The sequence below is a fragment of the Vicugna pacos genome, unplaced genomic scaffold, assembly GCF_048564905.1.
Source record: "Vicugna pacos unplaced genomic scaffold, VicPac4 scaffold_21, whole genome shotgun sequence".
Classification (NCBI taxonomy): domain Eukaryota; kingdom Metazoa; phylum Chordata; class Mammalia; order Artiodactyla; family Camelidae; genus Vicugna; species Vicugna pacos.
In genome coordinates, this window is record NW_027328742.1 from 13241246 (window position 1) to 13262082 (window position 20837).

The 20837-nt window shown below is 39.6% G+C and overlaps 2 pseudogenes; both read left to right on the forward strand.

Moving 5' to 3' along the window:
• Positions 1-803, forward strand: LOC140694488 (olfactory receptor 5G25-like; annotated as a pseudogene).
• Positions 804-10174: 9371 nt separating this feature from the next.
• On the forward strand, positions 10175-11198 carry LOC140694533 (olfactory receptor 5G9-like; annotated as a pseudogene).
• Positions 11199-20837: the final 9639 nt, after the last annotated feature.

Sequence of the window (20837 nt, forward strand, 5' to 3'; positions counted from 1 at the left end):
ATGACTCTCATTTGGTTGGATTCTCGACTCCACTCCCGAATGTACTTATTTCTCAGCCACTTGTCCTTTGCAGATGTCTGCTTCTCTTCTGTGATATGTCCCAAAATGTTGACTGACATCCTTGTGGAGAAAAAAGTCTTCTCTTTCTTTGGTTGTGTTGCCCAGATCTGGCTTTTTGGTCTGTAAAGACTGAGTGTTTCCTTCTGCCTTCCATGGCATATGATCAGTATATGGTCATCTGTAAGTCCTTGTTGTGCACACTCATGTCCCAGCAAGTCTGTATGCAGCTGGTGGTAGGGCCTTATGCTGCCATGGGTCTTAAAATCACCATGATCCACATAACTTTCACCTTTCACCTGCCTCACTGTGGTCCGAATATCACCAGTCACTTCTTCTGTGACCTTCCTGTTCTATCCCTGGCATGTGCAGACACACAGATCAGTAGATTTTTACTTTTCATCTTGGCTGGAGCTCTAGGAGTACTCAGTGGTGTGATCACCTTGGTCTCCTATGTTTACATTGTCATCGCTATCCTGAGGATCCGTTCTGCTGATGGGAGGTGGAAAGCCTTTTCCACTTGCTCTTCACACCTGACACCTGTCTCCATCCTTTACGGGACACTCTTCTTTATCTATGAACGTTGGAGTTCTAGTTTCTCCCTGAATATTAACAAAGTGGGTTCTGTGTTCTACACAGCTGTGGTTCTCATGTTAAACCCACTTACCTACAGCCTAAGAAACAAAGAGGTCAAGGACTCATTCAGAAGGACATTTGAAAGGAAGAAATTTCTTTTGAGTAAGTGAACTATGACAACATTTGTATTATAGATTGAGAAGGTAAATAAATTAGAACATCATTTGTACTACAGAGTGAGAGCTAATATATATGTACGATGGAAAAACTGCAAATTGTGTGTTGAGATTCACTCTTTATTACTCTGTGTCATCGATAAGTCACACAATGTCTTTAGGTTACAATTTTCTCATTTTGTTTTTCTTATTTCTTATTCAGTAGAAATGAACTTTAGAACTTTAAACTCAGATAAGTAGATTACTGAATCCCAAGACTTTAAAAAGCATTGTTACTCATATACACACAAAAATTTATGACTAGGATATGAGAGGTTCTTTGTTAAATCCTGAGTAAATGTTATCATCATAACCAGTGACTTTAAAGTACTTCTATTTTGCTTATAACATGTTGAGAGCTCTCATTGTCTGTGATCTTGGCCTTGACTCATTAAACACAAACTGTTGAAAAGTATACTATGGTCAAAATGTAAAAACTTCCACTTATAGGATAAATATGTCTGGGGCTGTAACATACAGTGGTGACTATAGTTAACAATACTGCATTGTATATTTCCAAGTTGCTAAGAGAGTAGATCTTAATAGTTCTCATCACAAGAAATAAAATTTATAACTCTGTTAGGGAATTGATAAACTTATTAGGGTAATCACGTTGCAATATATATAAATACTGAATCATAATGTCATACACCTTGGGCTAACACAATATTTTATGTCGATTGTATATTAATAAAATTGGAAAAAAGTGAATTATTCAGGAACCATGCAACCATAGCACTCTCTACTACTACTTTCATGTTTAGAGGAGGTGTTTTACCAAGGTGTTTTACATCCCCTATACTTTTTGCTCATAATAGTCACTTGCTGGGCTTTTGCCATGATTTGTGCATGTGAAGTGTAGAATACATTCCAGTTCTTTAATAAAGTGTTACTATTACTATTGTTATTTATTGATTTTTGTGTCATAGGCAGGAAGTTAATTCTATTTTTACAGACAATGAGCCAAACAGCCATGAAGAATCAATGGATTGCCCATGAACTCATAATTTGGTCTCACATTTTTATTTTCTCCACTTACAATATTCTTTCAGCCATATTTCTGTGTTTTATTTACTGGAACATAGCAACACATCCAAGACATGAGGGGGATAAACCATGTTTTTGTATCATTGTAACTTAAGACTCAATGAGATCCACACTGTCATCTCTGAAGGCTTTCTTTAAAAGACATGCTTAGCATGCATGAGGTCTTAGGTTCAATCCCCAGTACCTCCGTTAAAAGCAAATAAACCTAATTTTCTCCCTTCCTTGCCAAAATAAAATAATACAATGATGTAAAGCTGTCAAAGACAATAACTTCTGCTTTATCGTGCAGTGTACTTTGGGAAGGCAGTATTCACAAATTGATCCTGATAAAGTTTCTGCTCATTTCAGTATATTTTCATTTGAAAATACTGATATACTTTGAGTAAATTGGTTTGACAGCAGGTTTCTTCCTGTATAATTAGCATCCTCATTTTCTCAACAATATTCACTTAAGACAAAGCTGATGCTGGGGACAGAAAAAATGATTTTAAAAAATGATGTTGGATCCATTGGATGTCTGCATGGAAAAAAAGTGGAATTTACCCCCATCCCACAACACACACTAAGATCATCTCCAGATGATTTGGAGATCAAGATGTGAAAGGCAAGGAATTAAAGCATCCAGAATATATTAGAGAATATCTCTTTTACAGGTGGTTGCAAATTTAAAAAGTAATAATAAGGTACAAACATACTAAACATGAAAGATAATATTGATTCTCTGAATCACATTAAAATTGAGAACTTAGGCTTACACTGAAGAGCATAAACATGTAAACCACAGCAAGGGAAATGTATTTACGACGCATATAGTTGATATACCTGGAATATATGGATAAATATTAACTTTTAAAAAAGACAGGCAATCCAGTCAAAAAATGTGAGCAAGGCACTTGAACAGGCAGTTCATAAAAGTGGTTATGTAAATGTCCTATAAATACTGCAATAGGTTGCTCAATCTCGCTAGAAACCAGGGAAATGGTGGTTAAAGGCACAATGACATACCACTCCACACTCACCGAGATGGTTAAAATGACAAATACTGACTCTCATGCACTACTAATGGGAGTGTAAATAATGGGTTTTGGAAAATTCCTTGAATTAGCAGTCAATATGAATATATATGTACCCTCTAATAAGGAAATTTTACTGTCAGGTATCTTCCCAAGAGATATGTGTGCTCATGAACACCAAAGGACATGGTGTTCACTGGATGATCTTTGGAGAAAAATTCCCAAAATGTAAAAACTGAGAGAAACTCAAACGCCCAACCACACAGAAATGGATCAATCATTTGTGAAATACCAATATATTAGAATACTAACAGCAGTGCAATATATGAACTAGAGATTTATTCAACCAGGGATGAATTTCACAGACATGATGTGGATGGTGGAGATAAACATATTTGAAATGGAACTTTGAGGAAAGAGAGAGAAAGGTTTAAAGAAGATGTTCTGGAACAAGAAAGAAACCATTTTCACACTTTCCTATCCCCTACCAACAAGAGAAAGACTATGAAAAAAAACCATTTATTTTTAATATGCTTAGTGGTGTGTGTGTGAGAGAGAGAGTGTTTGTGTGTGTGAGAGAGAGAGAGGGAGAGAGAAGGAGAGTGAATTCAAATGGGAATGTCACAATTATGTTTAGGTTATGCAATATTGCAAAATTCAAAGTAAGAATCAATATCTGACATTACAGATACTTCAAACCAAAAATTTCTTGTAGTCATCTGTGAGATGGGGATAACGTTATGAAGGGCACTGTATCAATATAAAATTAGGTAAGACTTTATAGATAAGTGCCCAAGAGATTGTGACTGATATTTCTATTCTTCCTCTTGATATTTTTTAGGTTAATAAAAATTCCATATGATCATATTTATAAATTTTAGGAAGGCATAGGACACCATCTGCTCCTGATTAATTTGATAAAATTTTAGTAGCCTAGAAAGAGAAGAATCCTCCCTTATCACATGTCCCGGGTAAACACAACTTATTTATCATCGGGGTCTAGGACAATATGTGACACTGAAGACGTTATACACTAGAAGTTTGTTAAATCCATCTGAGGTCATTTTGGAGGGAATGTGATAAAACATCATAACTTTTTTATTCTTTTTATTAAAGTGTAGCCAATTTACAATGTTAGTTTCAGGTATACAGCAAAGCAATTCAGTTATACACACACACACACACACACACACACACACACATATATTCAGTTTCTATTCTATTATGCTCATTACAAGAAATTGAATATGCTTCCCTGTGCTATATAGACAGTAGGTTCTTGTTGTTTATCTATTTCATATATAGTAATGTGTATATGTTATTCCCAAACTCCTAATCTATCCCTCCCCCTGCTTTTCCACCCCAGTGACCACAGTTTGTTTTCTATGTTTGTGTGCCTATTTTTGGTTTGTAAATAAAATTTGTATCTTTTTTTAAGCTTCCAAATGTAAGCGACATCATATGACATTTGTCTTTCTCTGTCTGACTCCCTTCACTTAGAATGATGATTGCTAAGGCCATTCATGGTGCTGCAAATGTGTTATTTCATTGCTTTTTTATGGCTGAGTAATACTACATTGTAGATACACACATCTTTATCCAGTCATCTGTCGATGAACATCTAGATTGTTTCCATATCTTGGCTGTTGTAAATAGCTGTGAACGTTGGGAGGAATGTGTCTTTCAGAACTAGTTTTCTCTGGGTATATGCCCAGGAGTGGGATTGCTGGATCATATAGTAAGTCTATTTTTATTTTTTTCAGGAACTTCCATACTGTTTTCCATAATGCTTACACCAATTTACATTCCCACCAACAGTGTAGGAGGGTTCCCGCTTCTCCACACCCTTTCCAGCATTTATTGTTTGTAGACTGTTTAATGAAAAACATCATTAACTTTTAAGGCTGGTATTAGTCCTGCTCCAATTTCATGTTAATAAAGGTCCCCTCAAAATGGCCTTATTCTCTAAATTCTTAAAAACCTAGTTTTAAATATTTCGTATTATTTTTGAACATGAGGGTCAAAGTTTGTTAAAGTTTGTTATACTTTCAGCACCATGAGATGCACTATTTCACATTCTTAATTAGCTGTCCCCCTTCTGCTCTTTATTCATCTCCTATTAGCACGGTCTCTGTGAGTATACACTTGTTCAAATAAAGAGTATGCACCGTTTCTTGTGCAATGACTGACGTCATTCCTTTTTAAGATGTTGTTAAACTCTGCCACTAGGTGGCAGCATCAGCGTGTCAATCACACTGAAATCGTCCACTAACGTTTCATTTTGTAATCAAAAGAGTTATGAACATAGCAGGCTTGGAAAAAAGCTTTTGAAAGTCTAAGAGCTGATTTTGAAGGGCTGTGAAACTGCATACAAGTTTTGTGTGTTTGGACCTCTGTACAGGAAAAGAAATGTCTTACAGACTCTTTAAAGTTCATGGCGCAAAAAAATTTAAAATCCTTCATCTCTTCTAACATTCTGATTTTCATTTTCTTATTTTGTGAAACTAAAGCATAAAAAAGTAGGAAAATGTTTTTCTTATTATACATAACAGAATTATGGCACACATGGAAACACATGGTTCAGAGATTTTTACTCCATCAACATTCTTATAATTCCTTACATCACCGTAATGATAATAACAGACTTTCTAACGTTAGCTACAAATATTTTCTAGTCTATCCTTTGCAACTTTAATAAATAAAATTGTGTATTTTTAAAATTTTTTATTACTATTTTCATCTTTAAATACATATTGACCACAGATTGGAGTGTTTGGCCAATATTTATTTTTATGTTTTATGGTTTTGCATACTTGTATTTTAATCTAATTACTCAGGAATTTTAAAATACCTAAAGAGTAATCACTTTTTTCTTCATGAAATAATACTTGAATATTAATAATAATGGTAATTGTAAAATGCTACTGTCAGTTGAGCTATTAAAACACTCTTTAAGAAGAGGTGAGGTAAAATTCTGAAGTAGCAAGTGGTGTTGTAAGACCTGAAAAGATGATTTTAAGATAACTCTGTAAGGTAGGAATTGTCCTCATTCAAGAGACAAGGAAAACTGAGGGTCCTAAAAGGGCAGTGACTTCCTGAAGCCTCACAGGAAGTGGCAGACACAGACGTCAGATAAATCCTGCTTTGTTCTCAAGCCCCTTCATCCACTGTCTCCCTTGTCATATGTATGACATCTTACTGCTACCTGTTTTATTCAGTCTTCCACTTAGGTCCCAGCATCACCCGGTTCTAACTCTTACTGTTCTACAGTGTCTTTTACTTAGTAGGTCAGTATGCCTGGACCTTTATGCCCCACTTACCACTTTTGGAATTTTTCTCAGTATATTTACTAATGAAATGTTTTATGTACATCAATAATCTATTTTTTCAATGAAATGTAAATTTGAAAAAAAATCCTTATAAAAATCTGGTAATTTGTCAATGGAAATTTTCTATATAAATTGTCAATGGGACTCACTTCATTCAATCTGTGGTTTCTTTTCCCTGACATTCCTCACTCTGACAATTCCCATTTGAGTAATACTTTTCATATCACTTTATTGGTTAAGTTCTTATTTCTTAAACTGTATTTCCATAAATCCCTGGGTGTCCGCTGTAATTCTCTCCCATGGTACAAGAAAAAAATACTTACATTTTCGTCTGGGTGGCACCTGTATAAATATAGATAAACATTTTGAGAAGCAGTGATCAGTATTAAGATAATAAAAGACTAAGCAGTACAAATGCTCCAATGTCTTCACTTAACAGATTTCCTGCCACAGATGACTCCTCTGTTGTCTGCTGCCAAGTGTCATTTCTGCCAATGTGGTTAATCAGTCTAAATGATCTGAAACATCTGAGTTTCCAGCCGTGAGCCCTGGAATTTAAGTTAATCCTTGCCTGGTCCTTCTGTTAGCGAAAGTAGGGGAATAAAAGTTACCTTGGTTCTTATTCACTCCCCCCAAATAATGAATTTCTAACAGGAGATAAAGAGCGTGATGCACCCCGAGAATTGGGAGTGGGCCAATGCAAGAGAGGAAAAAAATGGTGCCACTCCTTTGTGTTTCCTGTTTTTATGTCCTGGCTTGGGGGCGTTTTTCATGATCGATTACTGATGGCTTACCTTCTCTGAGCGCTCAGGCTGACTGACAGCACGCATTCTTCTTGCTCAGGCACAGACACACCCATCTCTTCTATGCATGTTTTTACCCATGGTGCACACATGAAGAATTATGTTTAAAGGACATCCCAAGATGATAACGGTGCACTGGATGTCGAAACAGAGCAGTGAGCTTCAGGTGAAATTTTTTTAAGCAAATGAAGTTGACAGACTACCTGATGCATCTAAAGCTCTTTTTGTGGTTTGGGCAAAGTCTCAGGAAGTTGAACTTCTTTGGCAATGTGTGGTGAATGCTGTGTTTGAGGAAAGTCCATTTTCCACATTCTTTGCCCTTGTTCCCAAACCATTAATGCACAAGAAAGAAGGACGTGGAAAGCTATGTCCTCTAGTGGCACCACCGTCTCTGCTGCTTTCATTTACAAAGGATTCCACAGAGTCTCCTTGCTTAGCTTGGAACTAGAGAAAATGGAGAGCCTATATCCAGGCAGAAACAAACATAAAATCACCAGAAAATAGATCTCGTGGGACTTCCTTATGCTGTGAAGCAAAACTTTATTTGGGCTTTCCCTTAGCAGCTCATCCCCAGGATATAGTACACTTTGGGGAGCGAGCATCTTCCATAGCAACAAGAAAGACAAAATGATGCAACTAGTTCAGGGGGCTTTTAGCTAATTGATGAAGATGCTGAATATGTGTTACAGTGGAGTCTTCCATGTTTTCTTTTTGGAAGAAAATACAGAATAAAATTAAATGACTATTGAAAATTCTGACCCGTTTTTGTGTGTGTGGAGGTAGCCACGTTAAGGGAAGGTGAAACCTGGGAAACTGGCTCCCTTTTGCTTTAGTTCTTCGTGCCATCTTTAGAGAAGAGGGAGCCCTTTATAGCATAAGTTGCGACCTTCTGCATCATTATCTGTTCTTCTTTCTGCCTGACTTTTAGCAAGCTAGGAGAACATAAATGAAAGTGGGATTGAAATAAGTGATCTTTGTGGTTCCTGGCCAAGATCAGCATGATCCTCACCATTGTTTGATGACTGAGGAAGGTCTCAGGAGGGATGACATGGAGAAACAGGTTTAGGTTCTGCAACTGGGTCAAAGTATAATCAGTAAGTATGAAATGGGACAGGGATGCTGCAGCAGCAGGTCCGGGGGAAGGCAGCGCTGAATTCAGCTCACAGCCCGATCTAAACCACCGGGTGATGTCCTTGCTCCAACAAGGCTGTCATGGGCTGTGCTGATATTATCCTTGGGCTCCAGACCTGAGGTCTGATTGTGTCCCCCACCCCATATGGAGCACTACATTCTATCCTAAGCACCAAGCGACAAAGGAAAAACTGAGACATTAAAATGCACAAGGAAGGCTTGGGCAGGCTTAGGAACCAAGGCTGACAAGGAAGCACTGAGGACCTCTGGGCAGTTGTCAAGTGGAAGACTGAGAAGTAGCACTGACAATAGTGGCTGATCCTGGAGGAGCTGTCAGACTCTTGAAGAAACTTGAGCAAGAGGTGCATCTGATGGGTGGACAGTGTGACTGGCTAATCCATCTTTTTCTTTAATTTCCCTGAAGTGAAGGATGGCATAGTAGCTGTAGTAGTTGCCCTCAGAGGAGGCCTTGCTAAAGTCAAATGATCAATTTCAAGTTAGAGAAGTGACGGGAACTGTCTAGCATAAGGCTGCTTGTTGAATTCCAATGTTCATGGGCTAGTAAAAAAAAAAAGTTAAAAGTAAAGTGTAAGACGTTTTCTGAGCACTCATCAACCCTCTCATTCTAAGTGGATGAGAATTCTGGGAGATCAAGGGTTTAGCCACACTGAATGAATGCAGCAACTCAGGTTCAAAGAGATCAGCTGATGTAACCAAGGTTACCCTTATAGTGGGTGAAAAAGGACATATGGATGATATAGAGGTGGTATAAGTTAGGCTCTTTTCCCGGCTTCTTCCCTGTACTGTTTCCATAAAGGGGATGTTAAGCTTGACACTCTATTATCCAGTGGCCTTCCTACCAATGACCAGTGGCTAGAACCTAACACCAGGAAGAGGAAGCCAAAAATGCATTGCCTGTACTCATACTGCAATGAATTTTGAACCTCTTTGAGATGACAGGATCTGTGAAGACACAGGAAACATTTCCACAGTGTGAAAAAGGAAAGGGCACAGTCTGTTTTGACCAATACATGTTCTAAGCCCTTTTCTGCCATTTGCTAGCATTATGAGCATGCCTTGATCTTCAGTCTTCCTCTTTTGCAAAGTGAAATAAGGGGGGGAGGGTAAAGCTCAGTGGTAGAATGTGTGCTTAGCATGCACGAGGTCCTGGGCTCAATCCTCAGTACCTCCGTTAAAGAAATAAATAAAAAATAAAGAAGTTAATTAATTAATAAACTTAATTACCTCCCCCATCAAAGTAAAATAAATAAAAAGTAATAAAATTAAAAATCAAAGATAGCATTAAAAATAAGGTGATATAATGATATTTAGTTTTCAGTATTATTAAAGGGACTACATAAGGCAAAAATACGTACAATTATTCTGCACTTATCTCAGTTCTTAATAAGATGCTGCTACATGCTTTGCATGCATTATCTCATTTAATCCTCACAACAATTTACAACATAGTTGTTACTATTATTAATCCTGCTCCACAGATGAAGAAAAGTCATGGTTCCCAGGGTCAGACAGGTAGGTTCCCGGGCCAATGGAGAATATACACTTAGCCTTGGGTTGTATCACCACCAACCGCACAGCATTCAGCCTGAAATGGAGTGTCTGCTCCTTCTTCTCCAGCTTGCCTCATTTCCACTCTCCTGCATCCCTTCACCAGGTGTGCGTCCACCTGGTGAACTCACTGAAGCTGCAGTTACTGGGTGTTTATTCTGGAACTATTGCTGCTATCAGTTAGTTACAGGGACTCGAGCTTCTAGGCTGATGTTTTCTCATCCATATGTTGACAGCATTCTATAGAGTCTTAAAATATTGTAGCTTCAGGTCTGATCTTTTGCGCTGGCTTCTATCTTGCCTGTATTTCCTTGGCCATAGTGTGTAGCTAAGTCATATCCTCTCCAATGCTCTCCTGTGTCCTCCTTTTGAAGATACGCTCACCCAGTCTGTTGTGATGCCTCTGCTCTCCGTGGTGGAAACCAGCATCGGTCATGGTCAGTGAAAACTACACGCGGGTCACTGAGTTCATTTTCGGAGGTTTGAATTACAACCCCAACTGCAGTTGCTTCTCTTCCTGCTCTTTCTGAGTTTCTACGTCATCAACCTAACCGGAAACTTGGGGATGGTTGCTCTGCTACAGATCGATGCCTGCCTTCACACGCCCATGTACTTTTTCCTTAGCCACCTGTCCTTTGTGGACATGTGCTTCTCCTCAGCCATGAGCCCCAAGATGCTCGCTGACTTCTTTGTGAAGAGGAAAGCCATCTCTTTCCTGGGCTGTGCTTTGCAGCAGTGGTCCTTTGGGTTCTTTGGGGGTGGCAGAGTGTTTTCTCCTGGCATCCATGGCCTATGACCTCTATGTCGCCATCTGCAACCCATTATTGTATTCAGTTGCCATGTCCCGGAGACTCTGTATCCAGCTGGTGGCTGGTCCCTATGCCATCGGGTTCATAAACACTATGCTGCACACAACAAATGCATTTTACCGCCCTTTTTGTGGCCTCAATGTCATCAATTATTTCTTCTGTGATATGTCCCCCCTGCTTTCCCTCATGTGCACTGACACCAGGCTCAACAAGTTAGTCGTCTTTGTGGTGGCAGGAGCTGTGGGAGTCTTCAGCAGCCTGACCATCCTGGTCTCCTATGTCTGCATTCTCATTGCCATCCTGAAGCTCCTCTCTGCCGAGGGGAGGCACAAAGCCTTTTCCAACTGCCGTCTCACCTGATGGCCATCTCCATCCTGTATGGTACTCACTTCTTCATTTGTGTGCGGCCTAGTGCAAGTTTCTCCCTGGATCTCAATGAAGTGGTGTCGGTGTTTTACACTGCAGTCATCCCCATGTTGAAGCCACTTATCTACAGTTTGAGAAATAAGGAGGTCAAAGGTGCCATCCACAGGATGGTCACAAAGAGGAAGTTCTGTAGGGCCTAGATTCTTATCTCCAAAGGACACTGGGGGAGGAATCAAAGAGCACAGGCCAATTGTGTAGATTCCTAAGATTCCAGGCCACCTGAGAGTGGGGGCTTGGTGGCACCCCTTTACCCATTCATCCAGCCACTTATTCATTCATCTGGTCTCTCGATGTGGATTCATTAAACCGTGCATGTGATCTTCTATTACCATTCAAACCCACACCCACTTAATTTTGTTTCTCTCAGACACCTCACAGTCCAATTATTTTTGAAACAATGTTATTATTTAATATCAGTTACTAATTGTTTAAATCATCCCACTAATACATTTTCTTTTTCTGCTGACTCCTTGGCAAATGTTCCAATTCCCAAAAATGGGAATTTAAAATTTTTTGTGCTGGGTTTTACATGCACATCTAGCTCCCTTCAATAGGCATCTGTACAAAAATATGGTGTGGGGTTTTATGTTTAACCTCATAAGGGAATGAAGCTCTTGGCTGTACACACCACTCTGGGGGACGGCCTTGAGCAAAGGACTATGTGTGTGTCAGGAACTGAAGATGGGCCTGTGTTCAACTCCGACAGATGGGCCCTGTTTACAGTAATAAAGGCCCTAGTGTTTATCTCTGATATATTTCATACCTGAAAGGGCTTCTGACCGAATGGGGTAAGACTGTATTTTCTCAGGATTCAATTTTCTGGTAGAAGTTTAGAGGATTAACTAAGCATCTCTGGTTTGGGGCTTGGTTGTACATAGGACAGCACCTTCTGAACCCTGACAATGAAGTCCTTCCCCAGTCAGGAACGTACAGGGAAATGCCATGGCTGGAGGTAGGCTCACAGTCTAGATCTGCCTGTTCTTAGTAAGGTCAGTACATTTGTAGCATCATGAGGAACCGCATCCTTGCAGCTCAATTGGATGGTTTTGACTCCTGTGCATGTTGAGTGCTGGGCAGCCTTCCGGTCTGAGTGCAGTGACGGACCACCACTGAACGGGGAGAGTGGTCACCCTGCCAGGGTCTCCCCATTCTCTTAGAGACCCAGGAAGGGTGCCCCTTCTATCTTACCTCTCTTGGTCTGACTGTGCCTTTTCACTTTGGGATGAAGGGGCCAAAAAGAGACAGCATTTCACTGAGGAAATGCATCAGCATTTGTAGATGACATTACAGTGTCATGCTATAGAAATGTCCTCAGAGGTTATAGGATAGCAGGTCTAAGATGTGCTAATGTTCACCACCCTTTTGGTGTACCCCTCAAGCCCATAACAAGATAAATGGAAGTACTGATAATGTCTACCTTATCATAAGACCCTGTAAAGATTAAACTAGAGAAGGCATGTGGAATTTCTTCATAAACTGTAAACATATCTTGCTGACTTGAGGGAGTCCCTTTTTAAGGCAACCCAAAATGTTCCCTCTTCCATGAGGCAAAGTGAATGACCCTGCCCTGGGACTGGATGGGCTGGCCCCATTTACCAGTTAGCCTGCTCGAGCCTAGGACCCAGCTTCACCCACCATTGGGCAGACATCAGCTGTGAGAAAACTAGCTTCACAGCCTGTGGACCCAGGCCACAGACTAGCAGGCCAGACCCTGCCCAGGGACCAGCTGGGCGCTGGCCCACCCACTAGAAGGCTAACACAAGCTTCAAGACACTCAGACCCCTGCAGCCAACTGTGTAAGGAACTGACCCCACCCACCAGGAATTCAACACCAGCTCTGGGACCCCTGGGCCCTGCAACCAGACCCCAAGACCCAGTTCTGCCCACCAGCAGGCTGCCATGAGCCCAGGACTACCAGTGGGTGGCAACAGCCCTGGGATCTCTTTGACCCTGACTCCACCTACCAGTACCCCAGCACTAGCCCCTGGGCCCCCAAGGATTCCACAGTCAACCACCTCCTGACCGTGTTCCACCAGCCAGTGATTTGGTAACTAACAGGACTAGCGGTCAACCAAGCCTACAAGGCTGCCCCCGCAGTCCTCCCACCACAGACCCTCACAGCCCTCATGGGGGGGACCCCTAGGGCACAGAGCCCTGGTGATGAGAGAGGTGTGCTCTGCTGGGACACATATGGGACAAGCTCCTACAAATGGCAACTTCTCCAAAGTTGGGAAAAGTTGCCTACCTACCAGGTACATAAAAATATAAACAACAACTCAGGCGAAAACCACTTAGTGGAAACAGAAACATTTTCAAACCAAGGTGTTATAGGGTAAGTGCACAGTGTTTCAGATTCCTCAATATTTCTTCCTTTCCAGGAGTTTGCAATGTGGTAATGGGAAGGGGAGTGGAGGCAGTATGGAGCAGGGAAGAGCTGGAGTTGTGGAGAAGTCACCCACCTTCTAATCCTGGATTAAGAATCCTAGACCTCTCACTTGAGTTTTATGATTTTAGGGTTGTCTTTTTTTTAATTTTATTTTTTATTGAAATGAAGTTGATTTATAGTGTTAGTTTTAGGTGTACAGCAAAGCGATTCAGTTATACATAAACTTATGTCTATACACACACACACACACACACACACACATAAACATACATTTCAGATTCTTTTCCATTACAGGTCCTTAAAAGGAGTTGAATCTAGTTCCATGTGCTTGACAGTAGGTCCTGGTTGTTTAGGTCTGTCTTTTAACCCAGCCGACAAGCCAGGGAGAATAATGCCAAAGCCACCGAAGCTTTGTGACCAGGTTCGTAAAGGAGCTGATGTTCACAGGAGAGAAGCAGGAGGCAGCCTTACTCACTTTCATTATTGCCCCTTCAAAATGCTGCTGTGCTATTCCAGCCTTTCCTACCGCTCCCTGACATCACAGACAGGTCCAAGAGCTTTTCCTTTCACTCAGGAGAAACACATGATTTCCTTTTCCAAGTATCAAAACGTCAAGTCCCCTGTAATGTCCAACGACACACCCTTTTCCAAATTGAAACATCTCCCTTCCTTCATCCTGGGCTCTGGAGCCTGAGTGGTGAAAGGGGGCAAATCCAATTCTCGGGTCATTGTGGCGCCTCCTTTCCCACACTCACTGCTGTGTGTGGCTGGTCCTCGATCAAAGGCCAGGGTGGAAGGAAGAGGGTCCAGAGGGCAGGAGAAGTGGACGGGCCAAGTTGGAGTCTGGTGCCAGCATCCGTTAATGACAGATGCCCGATTACTTGCTCTTTCTCTCGGAGGATGCTTTGGTGGGTTCCTCAGAGCCAGAGCGCCCCTCGCCCCAACTACCTGTGACCCCTGAGTTCAGCCCTTCAGTCCTCTGTGAGGCCAGGTCCTCCTCTGGCTGGACAGCCCTGCAAATCTCTGGCTTCTGACCCCGACTCTGGGCTGTGATTATCCCACCCCTCCAGAAGGCTGACTTGAGGCAGTCCCTTTTTAAGACAACCCAAAATGTTCCCTCTTCCATGAGGCCAATCTCTGACTCACAGGGACTGCAGGCACTTCTGGTCCTTCCGAAGTCTGCAAGAGCAGGCTCTGTCCTTTGACTTGTAAAGGGAAAAGAGTAGCCTATTGACAATTCTCTCCAAAGAAACCCTCCCTAAATTGTCTTCACCTCCTGTCCACAACTTCCTCTTGCCTAGGGTTAGAGAGGTCAGAGGTGAATGATCTGATCTGCCAACCCTGGAGGCTCCAGGGTGAGACGTTCCCATGGCCTTAGGGAGGGGGTGTCCACATGCTCTGTGTGAAAATTCAGCAAGTTCGGCCACGGAGTATTTTGTCCATGATTCAGGGGCCTCTGCTAAAAACTCCGAGACAGCATCTGAGCATCCTGTTATAATTTAAATCAGAGAGTAAATGGCAGGCACCTAGTTATGTGCCTTGTTATAACAAATTCTCAATAAATAGAGGCTATTTTACAATGGTGACATTGACTAAAGCATTTTTTTCCCACCTGTGACAGTCCCTAAACATTGCTTCATGTAAAATAAAAAGTTGGTTTCTGTATTATTACCTGATGCTTCATTACCAGTATTTTACAAATACCTTACAAATTTTCAATACTGTGAGATTTCCACCGACTGAGAAAATGTACATAATCACAGAGTTATTTTTTGTATTTCTGTGGTAATGTTTTCAGAATAAAGATCTTTATGTTTGCTTTGTATAAATAATGAAACTGTTAGAAATAATAGCTTAGTTAATTTATCCTATAATTCTGCACTGGGTTTCTTTTTTTAAATTTTTATTGAACTACAGTCAGTTTACCACATTGGGTCAATTTCTGGTGTACAGCACAGTACTTCAGCCATTTAGGAACATACATATATCCGTTTTCAAATTTTTTTCCACTGTAAGTTACTACAAGATATTGAATATGGTTCCCAGTGCTATGCAGTATGAAATTCTTGCTTATCTATTTTGTATATATTAGTTAGTATCTGCAAATCTTGAACTCTTAATTTATCCCCCACCCCCACCGCTTCCCCTTTTGGTGAATTTGTTTTCTATGTCTGTGAGTCTGTTTCTATTTTGTAAACAAGTTCTGCTTTTTTTTTTAGATTCCAAATATAAGAGACATCATAAGATATTTTTCTCTCTCTGCACTGGGTTTTAAGTACTGTTTGTGTCCCACAATTTATAGTGCTCTCAGCTTGTAGGGAAAGCAGTGAGACCCAGAGAGGCATGGAAACCCCCTTCTCCGCTGTATATTGGAGGAGGGGATGAGAATAGGAATATGGGAACCCTCATGAATTATCTGCATGCTTTTAAGTGGTTTTTCTGCATGTAAATCAAGGACAATATTTATCCTATAGTATTGTTTCTGAGAAGTATTTTTTATTTTATCTTATTTACTTTCTGGATAATGGGAGTTTTTCAGAATAAGATGTTTAATGAAAGACTCTTTTGAAACAAAGATCAACATACCATGATAAAGCCACATTTGGGATGAGATTCTCTGAAACACTACAGAAGGCAATACATTATTAAGCACTTTACACACCGTCTGGATCACAACAATCACTGAATGCGTGGATTTGTATTGATCTTGTATTGCCTCATGCTGCCCTCAGACATTGCAGCCTAGAGACCCACATCTGCATGTCTGCTGCTCCTGTTTTATTGACTTACTTACTTTGTGGCACAGATGGCTTCTTGTGACACTGTCACATACTCCAAATAGACTTTAATGAAACCCAGCCTGCCAAGTGAGTTGGTAACTGCTGATCCATTATGGGGATTATGTCCTGTAAGGAAACCAGTGAGCTGTGGGGGCTACCCTGATTCATAGGCAGATCTCCACTGTAGCCAGTGCCTTAATCACAGGCAATATCATGCCTGTGATAGGCATTGATAATCAATAATCAATGCCTGTCATAGACATTAATAATCAATAATCAATAATCAATGCCTATCATATGTCAGTCTTCTTCATTCTTTGGCCTTTTGTGTGCTTGGGACAGGGGCAGCAGAAGATACCACATGGACTAGTGAATCTTCCCAAAGTAGCATGCCCCCCAACTCTGTGAGTAATTAATAGACATAGAAAAAGATCATAATGAAATAAATTGAGGAAGACTGCATCTTACACGCTTCACTGCCCCACCCCTTGGTGACTCATACAGAATGTTCATAGACATCTGACACTAAGTAACTTGTTTATATTTGATGAAGTTAGTGTTTCCCAAACTTGTTTGGAAGTAGAGCCTTTTGTGAAGAACTCTTAGTAACATGTACATGGTGGAAATACTGTTCCAGGTCACAGTTTGAAAACCATTGTCTCATAGGGAAAGGGAAGATGTGGTTGAGATACAGATATTTCCTTCCACTTGAGGTAGAATTAATCGCACTTTGAGGAGTGACAAAGAGAAGATTTCCCAATATTCTTTACTCATGTCTTCTACATTTTTCTTTGTTTCTTAGAAATTGAAAACAGAAAGGCATGAAGAAGGAATATTTTTCAAATTATTTTTTATTGAGTATAGTTGACTTACAGTATTACATTAGTTTCAGATGTACAGCAAAATAATTCGATATTTTTATAGGTTATATTCTGATGGAATAAATTTTCATATACTGAGGTTTGGAGAAGTCGTTCTGGCTTATACATGATTTAACTTACACTTTATGCTAATTGGAACAGCTTGCTTTGTGGCCTGTTAGACATACATTGTACATTTGTGTTAACCATAAAAGAAAAGGGTGCACTGACCAGGAGTAAAAATCTCCTGGTTTTTAAGCATAAAGATGAAATGCCTCCCATCCTGGGATGCCAATGCTGGTACTCCTTTGATGATAAGACTCCCTTTCCAGGCACCAAGGCCTTACTGATTTGCTGTGTATGAGCTGATCGGCCTTTTTTGAAACTTTGATGGAATGTACTCTTGTCATGTTTAATGTTCTTTGCTTTGACAAGATGTAAAACTGTGCTGAAAACCATTCAGGGACTTGCAGACTATGGCTGGTGGGACAAATCCAGCCCGCCACCTGCGTGTGTACAGCGTGCAAGCTAAGAATGGTTTTTACATTTTTAAATGGAAATCAAAAGCAGAATAATCACCTAAGAAAATTATTTGGAGTTCAAATTTGGGTGTCCATAAATAAAGTTCTATTAGAAGACAGCTATCTTTATGTTAGAGTTTCTCAGCAGCACCATTATTGACATTTTGGGCTGGATAACTGGCTGTGGGCACCATTCTTTGCATTGTAAGATGTTTAATCACTACCTAGCCTCTAGTTTTTAGACACTTATAGCATCCTCCACCCCGGTCATTACAACAAGAATGTACCTGGATGTCCTCTGTGGGACAAAAATATGTAAACCAGAGCCACTGATTTATGCTTGTCCATAGCTGCTTTGGGGTGACAAGGGCAGAGCTGGGTAGTTGTCACAGAGACAGCATTCCAGTAAGTCCTAAAATATTTACTAGTAGCCCTTTATAGAAAAACTCTGATGACTCTTGCATTATTCTATTCTATTCCTTTAAAACAATGTTGGTCATGACCTACTAAACTGATTTTATGCATATTTCCATTTATAGGGCTTCAATTGCAGTTTGAAAAGTGGTATTCTCATTTAGCTCTAGAGAGGCAGTATAGTAAATATTAGATAATAGCCAAACATGGGTTCATGTTTTGTCTGTGGCACCTACTAGCTGTGTGAACCTGAGCAAGTTACTTAACCTCTCTGAGCTTCTATAACCACATATAGAGAGTGGGGATGATGATAACCATGGTTACATAGTTATTTTTGTAAAACGACCAGAATGGTGCCTTGGTAGGTAATGAGCACTAGTTGTTTGCTATTAGCACTGATGTTTGTGTTTGTCAGGGTCCTCTAGAGAAACAGAACCAATAGGAGGTGGGTGTAAAGGTAGAATGAGATTTACTTTAAGGAATTAACTTGAGATGCTGGAGGAGCTGCAGTGTGGATGGCAGACTGGAGGTGCAGGGAAGAGTCCACGAGACAGTTCATGTCTGATCTGACCATCAGGCTAAAGACCCAGGAAGAGCCGATGTTGTACTTCAGATCTGAAAGAAGCCATCTGCGGCAGGATTCCCTCTTGCTCAGGAAAGATCAGTCTTTTATTCTATTCAAGCCTTCACCTGATTGTATGAGTCCTACCCACATGCTGGAGTGCAGTTAATTTTACTCCAAGTTCACTTAAATGTTAATCTTATCCAAAACCCCCCTCACAGAAGCATCCAGAATAATGTTTGACCACATATGTGGGCACTGTGTTTCAGCCACATTAACATATAAAATTAATCATGGCAGTGCTCAACATAGTCCATGTCACAGTAAAAGAAAAAAATGATAACTCTTCAGCACCCTGAAGACAGTGGAAGAAGACTCAGGTATCTAAATGGGACTTGTTCAGATATTTTATTATTTTAAAATATATAATAACAATATACAAAATGATGGGGAAGATGTTTTGAATTTATATAAAAGCTATAAATAATTTTTTCCAAAATTTTGAATGGGAAACTTGAGTTTGTTTCCAACAGTTTTTACCTTAGGTTTTTGGTTGAAATGACTGTGAACAATGTCTGAGGAATAATTAAATTTTTTTTAAATTGAATTATAGTATATTTTCAATGTTGTGTTAATTTCTGGTGTACAGCATGAAGAATAATTTTTAGTAATAATTTAAAATTTAATTTTTACATCTCTTAAATATTTAAAGGACTGACATTAAATTGAAAGACATGATGTTAAAGCTGTTTGTTTTCTCTTCTTGACAAATGCAATGCTGAGATTTCTCATTATAATGAAAATGGTACATCTATTGAAAAGCTCTTTTTGTTCACTATCATTCCTATGCCACAGAGTAGTTGCTTAAGACTATTTTTTGAATGAATGTTTATAAATGACTAATATTTATGTGATCATATTCATCCTTATCTCAGCAGAAAATCCTTGCTTTGTCTTTGCATGTCTGAAAAGGTGATTGATACTGATAGCAATACTATTCACTGTAGTCGAAAATGTGGAAACAACCCAAAAACCCATTGACAAAAAAATGGATAATCAAATGTATATCCATACAATGGAATATGATTCAACCTTAAAAGGAATGCAATTCTGACACGTGCTACACCATGGATGGAGTTTAAGACATTAAGCTAAGTGAAATAAGCCAGGACAAATACTGTGTGACTCCACTTAGAAGAGGTACTAAGAGTAGTCAAGTTCACACAGACAGCAAGGAGAGCTGTGGTCACCGGGTGGGGGAAGGGATAGTATGGAGTTACTGATGACAGGTACAGCGTTTCAGTTTGGGATGGTGAAAAAATAATGCTGGAGATGGATGGTGGTGGTGGTTGTGGGGCAGTGTGAATTTACTTAATGTCACCGTATTATACACCTGAATGGTTAAAATGATAAATTTTATGTTGTACATATTTTATAATGATTAAAAAATACTGACAGGATTTATGTAGACTAAGGGAACATACGCTGCCTTAATGAAGTATCAAAGTCTCTATTTTTTGTAAAAAAAAAAAAGGGAAATTCATAATGATTTGAAAAATGTCTTTTTATGACTTTCATCCTTGAAAGTAAAAGTTGCAGGCCCAGATGCTCCGAGTGACAGATGGGACAATGAACTACTAAAATAGTTTATTTCCCTCTGTTGAACATTTAAGCCCAGTGAACTAGAGCATTATGTCCTTTATACAGAAATATGATTTAGCTATTACCAGTCTCAACCAAGTGTCTACAAAACCATGAAGGTATTATTTGTTTCCTGGTTAAATAAGAAGTAAAAATAAAATGTTACATACCTGTTTTCAAAACACTAAACAAGGAAGAAAGATTAAAAAACATTTAAAAAATGATCTATCTAAATTAGTAGCAGTTTTATTTGCTATCTAAATTAGTAGCAGTTTTATTTGTATAATGAGATCATATATGACTTTAAAACTTTTTCTCTCTGTTTCATTATTGTTTAAGCTTTCTAGAATGAGAGTGTTTTAATACTATCTACTTAAAAAGGACCCTGAAATTCTCTTCAGAATGTCTACTTAATTCACCACTGTCCTTTTCAAGGGTAGTAACTCTCCTTTTATTCAGTTTTGGTTTAGGCTGGAATTTGAGAAGAAGCCTGGTTAACCTATTTATTACTCATTATCAGTCAATAACACTGTTTTAAATGTTGCCTTGACAGAGTGCAGGCTTCAGATATTTAATTTATTATCATTTCCTCATGTAAAAGATACATTCACTACTCTGCTCCACATTTTGATTTACCTGGTTTTAAACTTGAGGCCCCAGTGTCATGATGATGTTCTTCTAAAGGCTCTTAGGAGGTT